The sequence below is a fragment of the Diabrotica virgifera genome, chromosome 2 (genome assembly GCF_917563875.1).
Source record: "Diabrotica virgifera virgifera chromosome 2, PGI_DIABVI_V3a".
Lineage (NCBI taxonomy): Eukaryota > Metazoa > Arthropoda > Insecta > Coleoptera > Chrysomelidae > Diabrotica > Diabrotica virgifera.
Genome location: NC_065444.1, coordinates 145,853,835 through 145,870,264, shown reverse-complemented (window position 1 = coordinate 145,870,264; position 16,430 = coordinate 145,853,835). Strand labels below are relative to the sequence as shown.

The 16,430-nt window shown below is 31.5% G+C and overlaps 3 long non-coding RNA genes across 3 annotated transcripts; 2 read left to right on the top strand and 1 right to left on the bottom strand.

Annotated features, from left to right (window-relative positions):
- Positions 1 to 5,853: 5,853 nt before the first annotated feature.
- Positions 5,854 to 7,760, top strand: LOC126879655 (uncharacterized). Its single transcript, XR_007696176.1, has 2 exons — positions 5,854 to 6,477; positions 7,478 to 7,760. It is a non-coding gene; the product is annotated as an uncharacterized LOC126879655 (long non-coding RNA).
- LOC126879658 (uncharacterized) lies at positions 6,596 to 11,791 on the bottom strand. The gene is made up of 2 exons (XR_007696179.1): positions 11,283 to 11,791; positions 6,596 to 8,772 (listed from the first exon to the last, which is right to left on the bottom strand). It is a non-coding gene; the product is annotated as an uncharacterized LOC126879658 (long non-coding RNA).
- A 505-nt stretch (positions 11,792 to 12,296) lies between these two features.
- Positions 12,297 to 14,649, top strand: LOC126879657 (uncharacterized). Its single transcript, XR_007696178.1, has 3 exons — positions 12,297 to 12,625; positions 12,686 to 12,882; positions 12,945 to 14,649. It is a non-coding gene; the product is annotated as an uncharacterized LOC126879657 (long non-coding RNA).
- Positions 14,650 to 16,430: the final 1,781 nt, after the last annotated feature.

Sequence of the window (16,430 nt, the reverse complement as noted above, 5' to 3'; positions counted from 1 at the left end):
CATCAATTGGTGCCACACCTAGACTTCCCCTAATATACTCATATCTAATTTTATCCTTCTTTGTCACTCCACTCATCCATCTAAGCATTCTCATTTCCACCACATGCATTCGTTGTTCCGCTTTCTTTTTCACTGCCCAACATTCAGTTCCGCGCATCATAGCCGGTCTTGTGGCTGTTTTATAGAATTTTCCCTTCAGCTTCATTGGAATTTTTCTGTCACAACACACCACTCGCTTCTTTCCACTTCATCCATCCAGCCCTAATTCTACTGCATGCATCTCCATCTATTTCTCCATTACTCTGTAATACCGATCCTAGGTACTTAAAACTATTGCTTTTCACAATCATTTCACCTATTATATTATATTTTACTTTATTCTATACTATATATCTATTCTAATCTATCTATATATTTCATTTAATCTGTTACATTCTACTCTATTCTGTTTTAAATCAAATACTTTATTAGTAAGTATCTACATATATATTACATCTATTCTATTATATTCTACTCTATTCTATTTCAGTTTATTTTATACTATATATCTATTCTAATCTATCTCTCTATTTTATTTATTTTATTAATCTGTTATATTCTATTCTGTTTCAAATCAAACACTTTACTCAAACAAAGAAACAAACGACATTCAAAAGCTTCTAATAAAAAAATCATTGCATTGGTACTACTGAAAATATTGACATTTTTACAACATTTATTCCAAGTTCCTTCAATTTTTTTGAGGACAAGAAAATTTTGCTTTCAAGAAATTCACGAATTTATTGGCGTCAAGTTAATAACGAACAAACTTGGATGTCAAATTGTGCTTTGAGAACACGTCAAATTTGGCCTTGAATAACTTGGTCAATTTATTGTTCAATTTATTGTTGATGTAAAGTCCACTTTACATCAACAATAAATTGGACAAGAAATTGACCAAGTTATTCAAGGCCAAATTTGACGTGTAAAAGCACACTTTGACATCTAAGTTTGTTCGTTATAAACTTCACGTGAAGAAATTGACGAAAAAGAAAATTGTTCTATTTTTTCATTTATTTGGCGTGAATTCAGTGTCACCAACCTGTGTCCATTTGGCGGGAAGTGGAAGTAGAGCTGTAGAGCTTTTTGTTTATTATTATTTGTTGAGGTTGAGTCTTTCATGTTCATGACAACCTAAAAATTTTGATTGGAAAATGCATATAAGATAAGGGGGTGGGAAAATGGAAATTAGTGGCTTTTTTGCAGTTCTGTCTGTTAGTTTTGCTCTGGCTGGGTCTCTTTTGTTTAAACAATTATGTAAGTATTATAAAAACGTTTTCAATTTTCTGTATTCTTTAGGAAACGAATTATTTATGCATATTATTACCTGTAAATAGTAGTACCTATTTCCTATTTCTTTTGATTTTTAATTGTAAAGAATAGAAAAATTACCATTCATTTTAATTTTTTAGAATCAGCTGAAAGTGGTCTACAAAAAAACCAGGAAGGAAACGTATTATAGCCTTGTTGTGGCTATGAAAGGCAAAAGAAAGATACCTATAAAAAGTGTATTGACTAGTTGGAAGAAACTCCACATTGTCGATGCATAATAAGATATTACTTTATAAACAAATATCAAGACCTAGGAATGGAACCTGGATAATATAGTCATCAAGAAGATAGCAGGAGGTCATGAGCAACAACAACTTCATAAGTATGAGAATATTGAGGAAATCCAGCTCCTCGATATCTACTACTGGACAAACTAGAAGATTGAAGCGGACAAAGCCTTTTGAACTAGTTTGAGTGATAGGTGATAGTGAAAAGCAGAGCGTAGTGCTTGTGTGCCTGTGTATGTTAGAATAGTGCACGATCTTGTTAGATTAGATAAGAGACGCTATAGGGTAAGCTCTTCATTTTAAGGAACAGTAGTAATTTAGGTTAAATTAAAATTGCTCATTGGTCAGTTATGACCAGATTGTAATTCTCTGATGTTTGGCAAAAAGGGCTGAAGTCAGAATTGCACATCAATAATGTTTTGATGATTTCTGGACCATAAAAAAAGTGTTGCAGACTTAAACTGTATGTACCAATAAAAAGAGCCGATTTTTCTGGTCCAGAAATCATCAAAACATTATCGATGTGCAATTCTGACTTAAGCCCTTTTTCCCAAACATCAGAGAATTGCAATGTACAATTCAATACAAATGAATCATCATCGTAGTGATGATTATGGAAAAAAAAAATATATATATATATATATATATATATATATATATATATATATATATATATATATATATAGAAATATATATATTTTGTGCAATAAAAATGTTTATATTTATCAAGGATGTATTATTTGGTATGGCCACATATACTTCTGGTATATCGTCGGTGATGTGACAATACCTCCTATCTGCTTTTTCATGAATTTTGTAGGAGACGAAAAACCATTTTTAGGGTCATCTGTTTTCACATGTAAATTTTGACATGTTTTGTAGTAAATAGATAATTGAATTTACTACAAAACATGTCAAAAAATATCATATGAAAACAGGAGGTGACTGTAAAAAAAGTTTTTAGTCTCTCTTACAAAATGGTTAACAGTTAATAGAGAGACAGATAATCGAGGTTCCACTGTATAGTGAAATTTGGACACCCGACACCCCATACAAATTTTATGGGGGTTTTGTTCGTTTAAACCCCCCCCCCCCCAAACTTTTGTGTAAGTTACAATTGAATTATTATTGTGGTACTATTAAACACAATGTTTTTAAAACTTTTTTGCCTCTTAGTACTTTTTTGAAGTCAGTTTTTATCGTTATATTTTGAATATTTGTCAAATCCACCACATATTTGTATATGGTTAAGTACGATTGTAGAGACTAATAATATGAAAATTTATTTATGATTTACATTTTTAGGTATATTTTGAACCATTTTAAAAAGAAGCCATATCTTGATAAAAAGAGCTTTATCGAAAAAATAGAAAGAGGTAAAAAAGTTTTAAAAACACAGTGTTTAACTAATGGTACCGCAGAAATAATTTAATTGGAACGTACCCAAAAGTTTGGGGGGGTTAAAGGGAACAAAACCCCCATAAAATTTTTATGGGGTGCACAAATTTCACTATAATTTTTCTTTAAGATGTTACTGCAATAATATTGCTTCATGTCCATTTTCAATAAAAAATCTTTAATAGTTTTCGATATATTCGAAAAAATCGAATTTTCATTTTGTATCTTCAAAGGGCTGTAACTTTTTTTGTGTGCATATTTGTACTAAGGTAAGTTAGGTTCATTCAAATTATTTTTGGTCCCAGAATATGTGATTTAATTTACGACCAATCTTTTCGGGACACCCTGTATAATAAATGGGATTAGCTGGCTTAAAAATTCATAATCTACGTTCTGTAGAAAATATAGTTTTTGGTTTCTTTTTAACTAGATCTTAATATCTAACCAAGCATTTTAAGACCTTTTTATTATTTTTTCGATGATATATTCATGTTTTTAGTTTGTTCAAAATATTCTAGATGATTGTACACTATAATAGATAGCCAACTAAATAAACACAAAAATTTTATTTTTGTTACAGCCTGTATATAAGTTTACCTATATATACAGTGCATTACGCACCACCTTAAAAATTGGGCATTTTTGATGTCTCGAATTTCCTAAACCTGTTGTCCCATCTAAGTGATTTTTTTATAATAATATAGCCTGAGGCTATAGGTTACTGCCTTATGCTTGTCATGCACGGGGAGCTATACTGTAATATATATTATATCACGTCGCTCTCTATAGTAATGAGTGAGCCTGCACATACGGAACCATTAGTTCCCTGTCTGCAGGCTCACTCATTACTATAGAGAGCGATATGATATAATATACATATATTACAGTATAGCTACCAGTGCATGACAAGCTTAAGGATGTAACCTATAGCCTAGGCTATATTATAAAAAAATCACTCAGATGAGACAACAGGTTTAGAAAATTCGAGACATCAAAAATGCCCTATTTTTAAGGTGGTGCGTTAATTTCTTGGAGAAGTGTATTGTAATTTAATGTAAATAATGTAATATCCAATAATTGTAATTTAATATAAGATGTAATATAAGTTCCTTAAAAATATATTTTTTATTTCCCACCATACATTCTCCACAGGTCTAAATATCGATGCTAGACGTCCACCGGAGGTCCTCTCAGGACGTTAGATGGACGTTCGGCAGCAAGACATTGGACCAAACTGGGACATCCTATGAAGGTCCAATTGACATTCACTGAACGTCCCCTCGGACGTTAGGTGGACGTCCATTGGACGTTTGGCAACGTGGCATTTGGACCAAAATAGGACGTCCTGTTAAGGTCCAATTTACGTCCCCTAGGACGTCCGATTAAGGTCCAATGTACGTCCCTTCGGACCTTAAGTGGACGTCCAACAGACATTCGGTAGCGCGACATTTGGACCAAAATAGGGCGTTCCTTGGACGAAAACGGACCTCCCTAAAGTCTGTGAAGGACATCCTTGTGCTATTAGGGATGTAGGTATATAGTATCTTTATTCTATTATATTCTACTCTATTTCAAACCTATTCTATATAAGTATCTACACATTACACCTATTATCATCATCATCATTCTCTTTGCCTTATCCCTATGCAGTGTCGGCTTCCCTAATTGCATTTCTCCACACAATTCTATCTTGAGTCATATCAATGTTAATCCCCTTTACCAACATGTCCTGCCTTATCGTCTTCTTTGGTCTTCCTCTCCTACTCCTTCCAGGAATCTGCACTTCAGCTATTCTTCGTATTGGGTGATTAACGTCTCGATGTTGAACATGACCAAACCATCTTAACCTATGCTCTCTCATTTTGGCATCAATTGGTGCCACACCTAGACTTCCCCTAATATACTCATATCTAATTTTATCCTTCTTTGTCACTCCACTCATCCATCTAAGCATTCTCATTTCCACCACATGCATTCGTTGTTCCGCTTTCTTTTTCACTGCCCAACATTCAGTTCCGCGCATCATAGCCGGTCTTGTGGCTGTTTTATAGAATTTTCCCTTCAGCTTCATTGGAATTTTTCTGTCACAACACACCACTCGCTTCTTTCCACTTCATCCATCCAGCCCTAATTCTACTGCATGCATCTCCATCTATTTCTCCATTACTCTGTAATACCGATCCTAGGTACTTAAAACTATTGCTTTTCACAATCATTTCACCTATTATATTATATTTTACTTTATTCTATACTATATATCTATTCTAATCTATCTATATATTTCATTTAATCTGTTACATTCTACTCTATTCTGTTTTAAATCAAATACTTTATTAGTAAGTATCTACATATATATTACATCTATTCTATTATATTCTACTCTATTCTATTTCAGTTTATTTTATACTATATATCTATTCTAATCTATCTCTCTATTTTATTTATTTTATTAATCTGTTCTATTCTATTCTGTTTCAAATCAAACACTTTACTCAAACAAAGAAACAAACGACATTCAAAAGCTTCTAATAAAAAAATCATTGCATTGGTACTACTGAAAATATTGACATTTTTACAACATTTATTCCAAGTTCCTTCAATTTTTTTGAGGACAAGAAAATTTTGCTTTCAAGAAATTCACGAATTTATTGGCGTCAAGTTAATAACGAACAAACTTGGATGTCAAATTGTGCTTTGAGAACACGTCAAATTTGGCCTTGAATAACTTGGTCAATTTATTGTTCAATTTATTGTTGATGTAAAGTGCACTTAAAGTGCACTTTACACTCAAAAGTGTAACACTAAAAAACAAAGGAACAGACCTAGTATTCTGTCATGTACTGTGGTCTTGGGAACATAGAGGTATATATTGACATAGAGAGAGTGTCATTCGGAGCGAAGTGACGACACCATCTTTTTTCTTTGGATTAGTGCTACTTCACTCTTACACATAGTAAAGCTGCGACAGTATGATAAACGTCATTTTTAAGTTAGGAGAAGTACGAAGTTAGCTGATGTCTTTCCTGTTATTTTTATTTAGTCACTGTTTACATTGGACATTGACATTTATTTGTAGATGTTAGACGAATATTCTGTTTGGTTTTGTTTTTTATTGTTAATTGTGCAGCGAAATTGTGATAGTAAATTAAATATAAAGTTGTTTATAGCCTACAGAACTGAATTATCCCATAGTAATTATCAGTTTGTGTCAATTTGTTTGTGTGCAAAAAAGAAAAAACACCTTTCCTTGTGTTTGACCGACTTGTAGCAAGGGCTTTCTTGAGAAGCCTGTAAATTGCGGGAATAGGACAGACAGGGATAAAATCCTCACTTTTTACTGTTCCCAAGGCTATACATTTCCCCCATGCAATACATTTAAATGAATTTTATCCAAACAAAGGCAGGAACATTGGATAAAAGCAATAAAGAGAACAGACCACAAATTAAAATATGAGAGTATGTAGTAAACATTTTATAAGTGGTAAGTTTAAAGTAATTCAACTAAGTAATAAGTTTTTAAAATGTCTACAATAAAAATATATATGTACTTACCAATTCGGTTCTAGTTTAGAACAAGGGTTATGTAAAGAAAATCATGCTTGACCATGTAAGATATAGTGTATTACAATATGGTTAAATGCAAAGCTTAATAATGCCTTAATGCATATAGCCTGCCTAAACTGTCCTTAAATCTTCTTCTTCTAATGACACTACAACCATTTGTAAATCTTTGCCTGCTTAACAGCATTCTTCTATTCTGCCCTGTTGCTACTTTCCTGCACCACTGCCTGATATTTATGGTTTTAAGATCCTTCTCTACATCGTCTATCCATCTGTTACAGGGCCTTCCTCTTGTTATATTTCCTTGGGGCTTCCATCTCTGACATCACAGCTCGATTATCTGACATTTTTGCTAAGCGACCAAGAAAGTTTAGTCTTTGACACTTTACAAATCTAACAATATCTGTGCTCTGCATTAGTTCATTCAGCTTGTGGTTCATTTTAATTATCCATGAACCATCTTTACAATGTGTTGGTCCAAATATGTTCCTTAGTATTTTACGCTCAAATATTCTCAGTTGATTTTCATTAGTGGTTGAGATGGTCCACATTTCACATCCATATGTGACCACTGGTGTAATTACTGTTTTGTAGATTCTAAGCTTATACTCACGATTCAGTAACAGTAACTTACTTTTCATTACGTCTTTGTATGCATAAAAACACTTCTTATTACCGATAAGACCCATTGTTATATTCCATTTAGGTATTTTTTTTTACTTTCATTAATATATAGACCAAACATAGCAACTTCCTGTTTCAGCTCTATAGCTTTTTCGCTTAATACATTTTTGTTGTGGCTTATTATGGCAATTGTCCTTAAATAATGTTAAAATACTCTTGTGATATTTTGTCATATTTGTATGATTTTTTTATGGTATACAATTTAGAGTTTTTATTTATGTATTTGTTGTTTTTAGGAATAAACACCAGCTATTTTAAATGTAGGAAAAGGAGAAACTGCTGGAATCTAATTTTACACAAATGTTTTTGACTATTGAAGATTTGGATAAACAACAGAAGTTACTTTGGGCTATAGCTATGTGCAGATTTATTTCCTTGTGGATTACTATGTTTATTCTTTTTAACTATACTTCCTATATTGTTTGTGAGATTAATATTATTATTTAATTGATTATATTAATATTTTGTAATAATAATCAATGCTTTGGTTTAACAAATAGACAACTTAGAATAGAAAAATGCTTTATTGTCATGGAAAATTGTAGAATTTATACACAAAACTTACAGAGTCATAAAAAACAATAATAAACTAAAACAATAACAAAAAAAATGTTAGGATATAAAGAGACTAACGCTCATAATTGTATTGAAGGTTTTTATATCCTCTTTAAATCCTAACATTTACACAATGTGCTCATACCAGCAACAAGTTTTTATACTTGTGTAATATGAGTCCTATTTGATAGTACCAGTAGTAATGCAATAGGTCTATAATTGCAGGCATTAGATTTTTCACCACCCTTATGAAGAGGAATAATGATGGCTGTCTTTAGGCAGCTCTAGAAATTTACCTTTCTTAAGGGGCTATCCTAGTGTAAAAGTATGAAATTCATATACTTTTTTGGGAATTTCTAAAATAAAAAGTACTGTACCAATTATTTTGAAAATTTTTTGCTCAATTAGAAATCCAATGAAATCAATTAATTTGTGGTCATCTGATTGAATACAACCAATAAAACCAACATTATACTGAAAACAGATCCCATGGGCTGTTTTCAGTCAATCATGTAGCTATGGATACCTACATTTCGTTTCATTTCAATTTTGACATTTCAAATATTCAATATTTCAAAATGTCACGATTTGGTTGTAATACTGATGAGAATATTAATGAAATTATTATTAATTTTATATCAGCAAAAAATTTTCTATCCGAATAACCCTCGAACATTGATAAATGCTCAAAAATTTTTTAACAACTTTCTCAAGCTTGTTGCTTACAGGCAACAGACCTCCGCCTACGGCGTCGGTCTGTTTCCAAGGAACAAGCTTTCGAAATCTGTTATAAAAATTTTTCGAACAATTATCAATGTCCTCTGGTTATTACTACTGAACATTTGTTATAAAAAGTACATGTGAAACAATTTTCATAAAAAAATATTGAAAATTAAACGATTTATTCGCCATCTACTAGCACCGTGAAAATAAAAACATAGCTCCACTGCTGCAGTGATTGGGACTAAAAGAGATCCTGAAACATAAAATATCAAAAGTTATTATTGAAATATAGGTTATTTTCTATACCATCAAATAGGGATTTTTTTAATCGGATAAAAAATGTCAATTTGGCGGTTTTTGAAACTGAAAATGTTCTAGCTAATTTAAAAAAATTTCAACACTTCGTCATTTTTCCAAAAATCCTAATTGATGGTATAGGAAATAACTAATATTTCAATAATCAATATGTATTTGCAATTTTATAATTCAGGATCTCTATTAGTCCCAATCGCTGCAGCAGTGGAGCCATGTTTTTTATTTTCACTGTGCCAGTAGATAGGGCATAAATCGTTAAATTTTCATTATTTTTTTTTATGAAAATTGTTTTACTTGTACTTCTTTTTATAATAAATAGTCATGCAAATTTTCAAAACAATTGGTACAGTACTTTTTATTTTAGATATTCCCAAAAAAAGTATGTGAATTTCGTTCTTTTACACTAGGATAGCCCCTTAAAAGAGTCATTAGTGGGATGCAGACTCCCAACACATTTTCTGGGAGATTTGAGACAATTTTTATGGATAGTCCATCAGTACTACAGGAAGATTTGCTTTTGATACTATTGATTGTTTGGATCAGTTCAGATTAATCAACTAGTCTTATAAATAATGAATTTGAGACCTTTCTTGAATTAGGGAGATAGGAAATCGGATCTTAACAAAATTGATCTCTTGTGACAAAATAGTTGATGTTATAATTTTACTCACATTAATAAAGTATTCATGGTCTGGAAGGGAAAATGTTTGAGCTTTGTGAGTTTGATTTCGAAGATTGTTTATTATGGACCAAATTTCTTTTGCAACACTTTTAAAGCTTCTCAGATGATTTTGATAGTTTAATTTTTTAGCTGATTTTTTAAGTTTTAAATAGGTTGCCCTGTACTTAGTGATATATTCAGTAACAGAGACGTTGGTAGTAAATTTCTTGATGTACAGGGTTATTCAATATATTTTGCCCCCCTCATATATATTTTTGACATACAGTAGAACCCTGCAAATCCAAACTAACGGAAAGTGAATTTTTTTTTAAAAATTCAAGACAAAAACTTAAATACATGTTTATTATACAAAGTATAACCAGAAAATTGAACAATATTGGATTCGTAGGACTTTGACATTTAAAATTTCTTAAAAATAAATACGTAGGTACTTTATATGTAGTGCTTATAAAGGTTAAACATAAATTTACTTCGGTTTTCTCATAGCCAGGTTACACGTTTTGCAGGAGAGCTTTGAATTACTGGTTAGGCTGACTTTCGAATAATCCGAACTTTTCAGAATCCGAACAGGCTGTCCCCCCAATTAGTTCGGATTTTCGGGGTTCTACTGTATACAACATACTAGTGACGTCATCCATCTGGGCGTGATGACGTAATCAAATATTTTTTTAAATGAGAATAGCCAATTCATGAATCTGACAAACCATGTACAGCTTTTGAGGAAAGTGGATGCCTTTACCAATTTTGTCGTATTCCTCTTGGGGTGACCAATGGAGTATCATATTTTTAGAGAGCCATTGATTCTATCAATAAAAAAGAAAATCTACAAGGGGTTTACGCTTATTTAGATGACGTAACAGTTAGTGGTGAGGATCAAGATAGCTATGATTTGAAGTTTTTAAATGCCGTTAAAAAATATGGGTTAACTGTAAATCAAAATAAATGTCACTACAATCAAAAGCTATAAATATTTTGGGATATACAATATTGCACTTCTATGGACAGTAATTAATGAAAAATAAATTCTCATTGTTGAAACAGATACATGAATGAATTTGCTATTGCTATCATGCTGAGTCAATCTGGAAGACCCGTTACTTTTTTCTCACGTATCCTCACAGATTCTGAACAAAAAAAAATTGATGAATTTTCAAGATTTCCATGCTAAGATACGTCCAGTCAGACAGGGGGACTAGCTTGACTTACCAAGAATTTATTAATTACCTACACTCTAAAGGAATATCTTCAAGTAGAACAACACCATATTAAAGGAAATGGTTAAGTTAAAAGATACAATGGAGTTATATGGAAAGCAGTGAATCTAGCATTGAAAACCAGAAATTTAGACATCACTAAATGGAAAAATGTTCTATATACCAGATGCTCTGCACTCTATATGAAGTTTACTGTCTACAGCAACCAATTGTACACATCATGAACATGTGTTTACTTATCAATGAAGATCAACTAGCAGAAATTCTATTTCTTCATGAAAGATTCAGACAAAGTATTACTAAGAAAATTTGTATGAATGAGTAAGTTTGATCCTTTAGTTGAAAAGGATTATCTTTTAGAAGCCAATGTAGATTATGCCTTAATGCAGTATCCAAACAGAAAGAAAAGTACAGTTGCAACGAAGTACTCAGCTCCTAAAAGTGACCTAAAATTATTGAATCACAATAGTGATTAAGATGAAAATGAAAGTCCAAATAATACACTAAAGAATTCCACTACCAAATCAATATCAGATGAGACAGAAAATTTACCTGTTTAAGAACCGAATCAAGTCCCTGATGATAATCATGAACCAATATTAGAAAATTCAGATTTTCAATCTAGCCATAAATAAGCTAGAACTAAAAATAAACTAAGATATTTCCAACATTTTGTTCAAAAATAGAAATAGGGCCGGATTAAATTATTTGGGTTATGTTGTCTTGTCACTTGTCATAATAATTAAAGAAAAAAGAAGAATAAAGTAATTCTCCTTATTTCACTTGCCGTCCCGTACCCCCACTTAGTTTCATGTTATGTTTCTCGATACATTGTGCTAGAAAGAGATACCGCAAACCAGTCGAAGAGATCTTGTCGTCAGTGGTGGCGGAGTGAGGGCTCACTCTATGTTAATATATACCTCTATGCTTGGGAAGTGTAAAATGACAGGCGAATCTCAAGGGCGCGTCCCACCATCAAATAATTTGATCAAACCGGTTTGAGCAAACTGAAAGTGACAGTTAGTGACGTCACATCCTGAGTGTTCATTGTGGATAATAATGAAAAATTTTAATTTTAAATAAAGTACAAACAAGTTAGACAACTCAATACAAAAAATTTGATCAAACTAGACTGATAGTGAGAGCACAGATTTTTAGAATTTCAAAAAAACTGCAATTGTGACGTCACTTTGACGTACTTCCGGAGTTTGCTCAAACTGTTTGATCAAATTATTTGATGGTGAGACGCGGCCTTCAAGTCATCGATCGACCATAGAGGTATATATTAACATAGAGGGAGCCTATCTTCCGCGCTTCCTGACGACAAGATCTCATGGACTGGTTTGCTGCATCTCTTTCTAACACATTGTATCGAAAATCTATGATGACATTCAGTGTGAATATAGGCACGGAAGAGGAGGACAACTGTAGCAGCTTTACTATGCGTAAGAGTGAAACAGCACTAATCCAAATAAAAAAGATGGTGTCGTCACTTCGCTCTGAATGACACTCTCTCTATGCTAATATATAACTCTATGCGATCGACCTTCCTCAAGACCGCGATTCTAACCTAACTTTGTTTGTTATTGTTTGAATTTTGAATATTTTTAATTCAGTTCCAACATATATTTTTTATTTTTCTAATTACAATAAAAATGTATGAAGAAGTAAAAGCATTTTTAGAGTTTATTGATAATATTGGAGAAGAAAATCGCCCAGGAAGTATACAAAAGCGATATATTCAAGATAAAAATATAATCTAAAATACAATGGAGTATTACAATATTGAAATTCATCAGCGAATCAGCGCATTAACTTAAACAACAAAGGTTTTATGCTACTTATAGGAATATAACCAGTTTTTATAAGGAAACCCACTTTCCAAAAATGTACAGGTACTGTAAAGACATACAATATATGTTATTCAGGCTCTTATTATGTAAATGAATTTGTAGGTACTAGAAGAGAAATTATGTATATTATTGTATTGTTCAACAACAAGGTTATCAAGTCATTCAATATTTGATCTAAGAGCATTAAGAGTGAAATTGTGAAATGGAAAGAAGTGAAATTCCAGGATTATTAATAGGAATAGATGACAGTAGTGGGTATGCATGCAGACACTATCTACTTACCCCAGTATTACAGCCAGGTATTTATTGATAATTGCTAAATAAATAGTAGATTATTTAATAGACATAAATATCTTTTTAGGTAATGATCAAGAAAATAAGATATTTTTACCATAGTACTCATGTGAGAACAAGAAATGTAGAAAAGCTATTTGGAACCTGGAAAGATGAGGTATGCCCTGTATTGTTCAAAATTATATTTCATATGCTTCCATCCTTCCTCTTAGAACGTGGTCCTATTATGAATGTATATGGATCGGGGTATGCCCTGTATAGTTCAAAATTATATTTCATATGCTTCCATCCTTCCTCTTAGAACGTGGTCCTATTTTGATGAATGTATATGGATCGTGGTATGCCCTGTATAGTTCAAAATTATATCTTCTCTGGTCTTCATATTTTAGATGCTATTTAGCCTGATTCTAGTGCTTTATCGTTATTTCCAGTGCTTTATCAATTTATCATCATTTATTTTACCTACCTGTCTACTGCTACTCTACTATTGTACTTTCACCATATATTTTTGGAATATAAATATATAGTAACCTTCTGTCTTTCTCTTGTTCAACTGGAATTTGTTTATTTATTCTGAGAATACATTATTGAATCTGTATTATGTTAGATATATTATTTTTTATTTTATTTCTTAATATGTATTTTTTATATTTTATTTTAAAATAAATGAGTATGAGTTTCCCTCTTCTTAAATAAGTATTTATTTGACAAACCTTTCCTTACCAAATATAAAATTAATTACACATCTGGACCTCGGAGGTAAACTACACTATGTCATTTCGAGCAACTGTGTTTAGCATGTGTTTGCAACAAAGTTTAGAGCACTTAGGATGTTAATAAAAATCTGATATATCCCATAATTAGTTGACAGACAATATGACTATATTTTAATGATAATATATAACCAATGTGTATAATCCAACTAATAAAAAAACACCATGTCGACATAGTGTAGATTACCTCCGAGGTCCGGGCGTGTAAACAGCAATACTTTGATGAGCACTCTAATAACCAGCAAAATAGCGCAAAAAATGGAAAACATATGTTGTGAAATAAAGAGATGTAAAATTATCTATAGGAACCTATAAATTTACATTACATAGTTTGTCACCTTTAGATGTGTGGGAGGAGTATGACAACTGTCACAGAGGTCTAAAGGTGGGAAATTATGTAATGTAATGTAAATTTATAGGTTCCTATTGATAATTGTACACCTCTACTAGTTTCATCTCCTTTTATTTCACAACGTACTATATGTTTCCATCTTTTGTGTCATTTTTCCAGTTAATAGCACGCTCATCACTGTATACCATTATTTATGCAGATGACATAGTCCTCTTAACAAGAAAAAAAGCTGAAGTTGTTTAGAAACTTAAGAGGTGAAGCAAGAAAATTGCATGTCTATAAATGAAACAAAAATAAAATATTAAGTGTATTGAAATGTGTGGAGAGATGAAATAGAATAAATTTTTCACACTAAAAACAGGAACAAAAGCATACAAAATTGAAAATATCAACAAATTCAAGTATTTAGTAGTGGCAATAATTGATAAATGGGAAGAAGAAAAAGAAATAGAAAAGATACTACTAAGAGTAAGCTAGTAAGCAGATCGATGGTATATAATTGAAGTCAAAAATGTATGTAGGACAACTATAATGCAAAAATGTATTATGAAGCAGTTATTTTAAGTGGCATTGTATGCTTGTGGCACTTGAAACAATGAATAAGAAAGATGAAATGAAAATAGACATAGTACTGGTAGGGGCTGGCAGTTCTGAGTTAGGACTGGCAAAAAATAATAGATATGGAAAGTCAGGTGGCTAGGTCAACATTACTTGAATGTAAGAGCGACATGTAAGAGATTATTTTTGGAGAGAAAAAAAGAGAAAGACCATGAAAAGAGTTGTTCGAAGCAGTAAGGAGATTTGGATGATATAGAAGTGTAGAATTGGAGGAGGAGCGTTAATGTCCAGTAGAAATGGATAGGCTATATTTACTTTTGTGCTGTTATTTGGGTAAGATTAATATTTTATATCAATATTGTTGTTGCTTGATAAAAATTCTTCTAATAATTTAATTTTATCTGACTCATTCAGACATATATTTATACATTTTAGAGTAGATGACTTTAAACCAATATCGCCAATGAGTTGCATTCCTGGGACGATTTTATTAAAATATAGTTAATTCAATTACATAAAATCAACTTTAACTCAATAATATCCATCACAAAAAATTTATAGCATGTGATCTGTCTTTAAGAATTTAAACATTAAATAAATTTAATTTCAAACTTAAATTGAGGCTTATTCCCATGAAAATAGTAATTGCATTTTATACAATTTCCACCTCTCATGGTTTCTTCTTTGTTGTTAGTCAGATGAAGAATATAAACATAGAAGAAAGCTTACACCATTAATAAAAAGGCAGGTAATACTAGGAAGTACCAGAGTTTTATTTGCTTTGCTTTCTCTCATAAGAAATAAACCATTACTCCCAACCAAGAATAAAGTAATATCACAGTATTCTGTTATACTGGGGTAATATCAAAGAATATATTTATACTTTCCTTTAATATGCAATCCTTTACCACAAAGAAAAGAAATCCTTTCTCATAATGGAAACAAATTATGAGAGGTCATTAACCTTTGAAAAAATAGCATGTAAGATTTAGAAAAAATAAAAATGTAAACTTTCAATCAATAAAATAAACTTTATTTAACTGAAAACATTTTAATAATCTATTTTCAAAAAACAAATTAAATATAAAAACATTGCAAAGATATTTAACTTGACGATTGACAGTTTTTAGTTGGTGTTCTATGTCAAAGTTGCTTAAAATCCATAATTTTCCAGCCTCGAGATCAATCTTGGCCGAGATTAGCCGAAGACTCGTTTATAAAACAGAACGTGGTCTTGAGCTCGACGTTGCCGTAAGATCGTCTTGGCTGAGACCGATCTCGAGATCAGTCTTGAGTACTGACTATAAATACGGGGCTAAATCTTAATTCAAAATTGTACAATTATTACAATAATTATAAACAATAAAGTTTAATATCCAAAACATGTTTTTGATTTTATGTAATGTAATGAAAATCTTATTTGTAAATTATTGGTTACAATGTTTAACAATAGGAAATATTCAAGAATAAATAAAATAAAAGTTTAATCCTAACAACACAAAACATTCCAGGAATGAGGTACTACCGTTCTATTCCGTGAACATCTATCTGATTAAATTATGGGTGGAAAGTTACCACAAGATATTCTATGAACATAGTACAATGTCTTCCTGGAGGGGTAAAATTTTCCATTACAAGATTTTAAGAGAGGCCATTTACTGTTCAATTTGCGTTCATTTTCAAACTTGCCGCGCGAGTATCTATTTAGCATCGCGTGGTTATTGGTCATCACATTTCATATACATATTTCATTTTCGTAAGATAACATAACCGATAACCTAAAAATTTAGTAAAAATTTTTATTGGAAAAAAATGAAATGCATCGATAAGGGGGTGTGGGAAACATAGAGGTATATATTAACATAGAGGG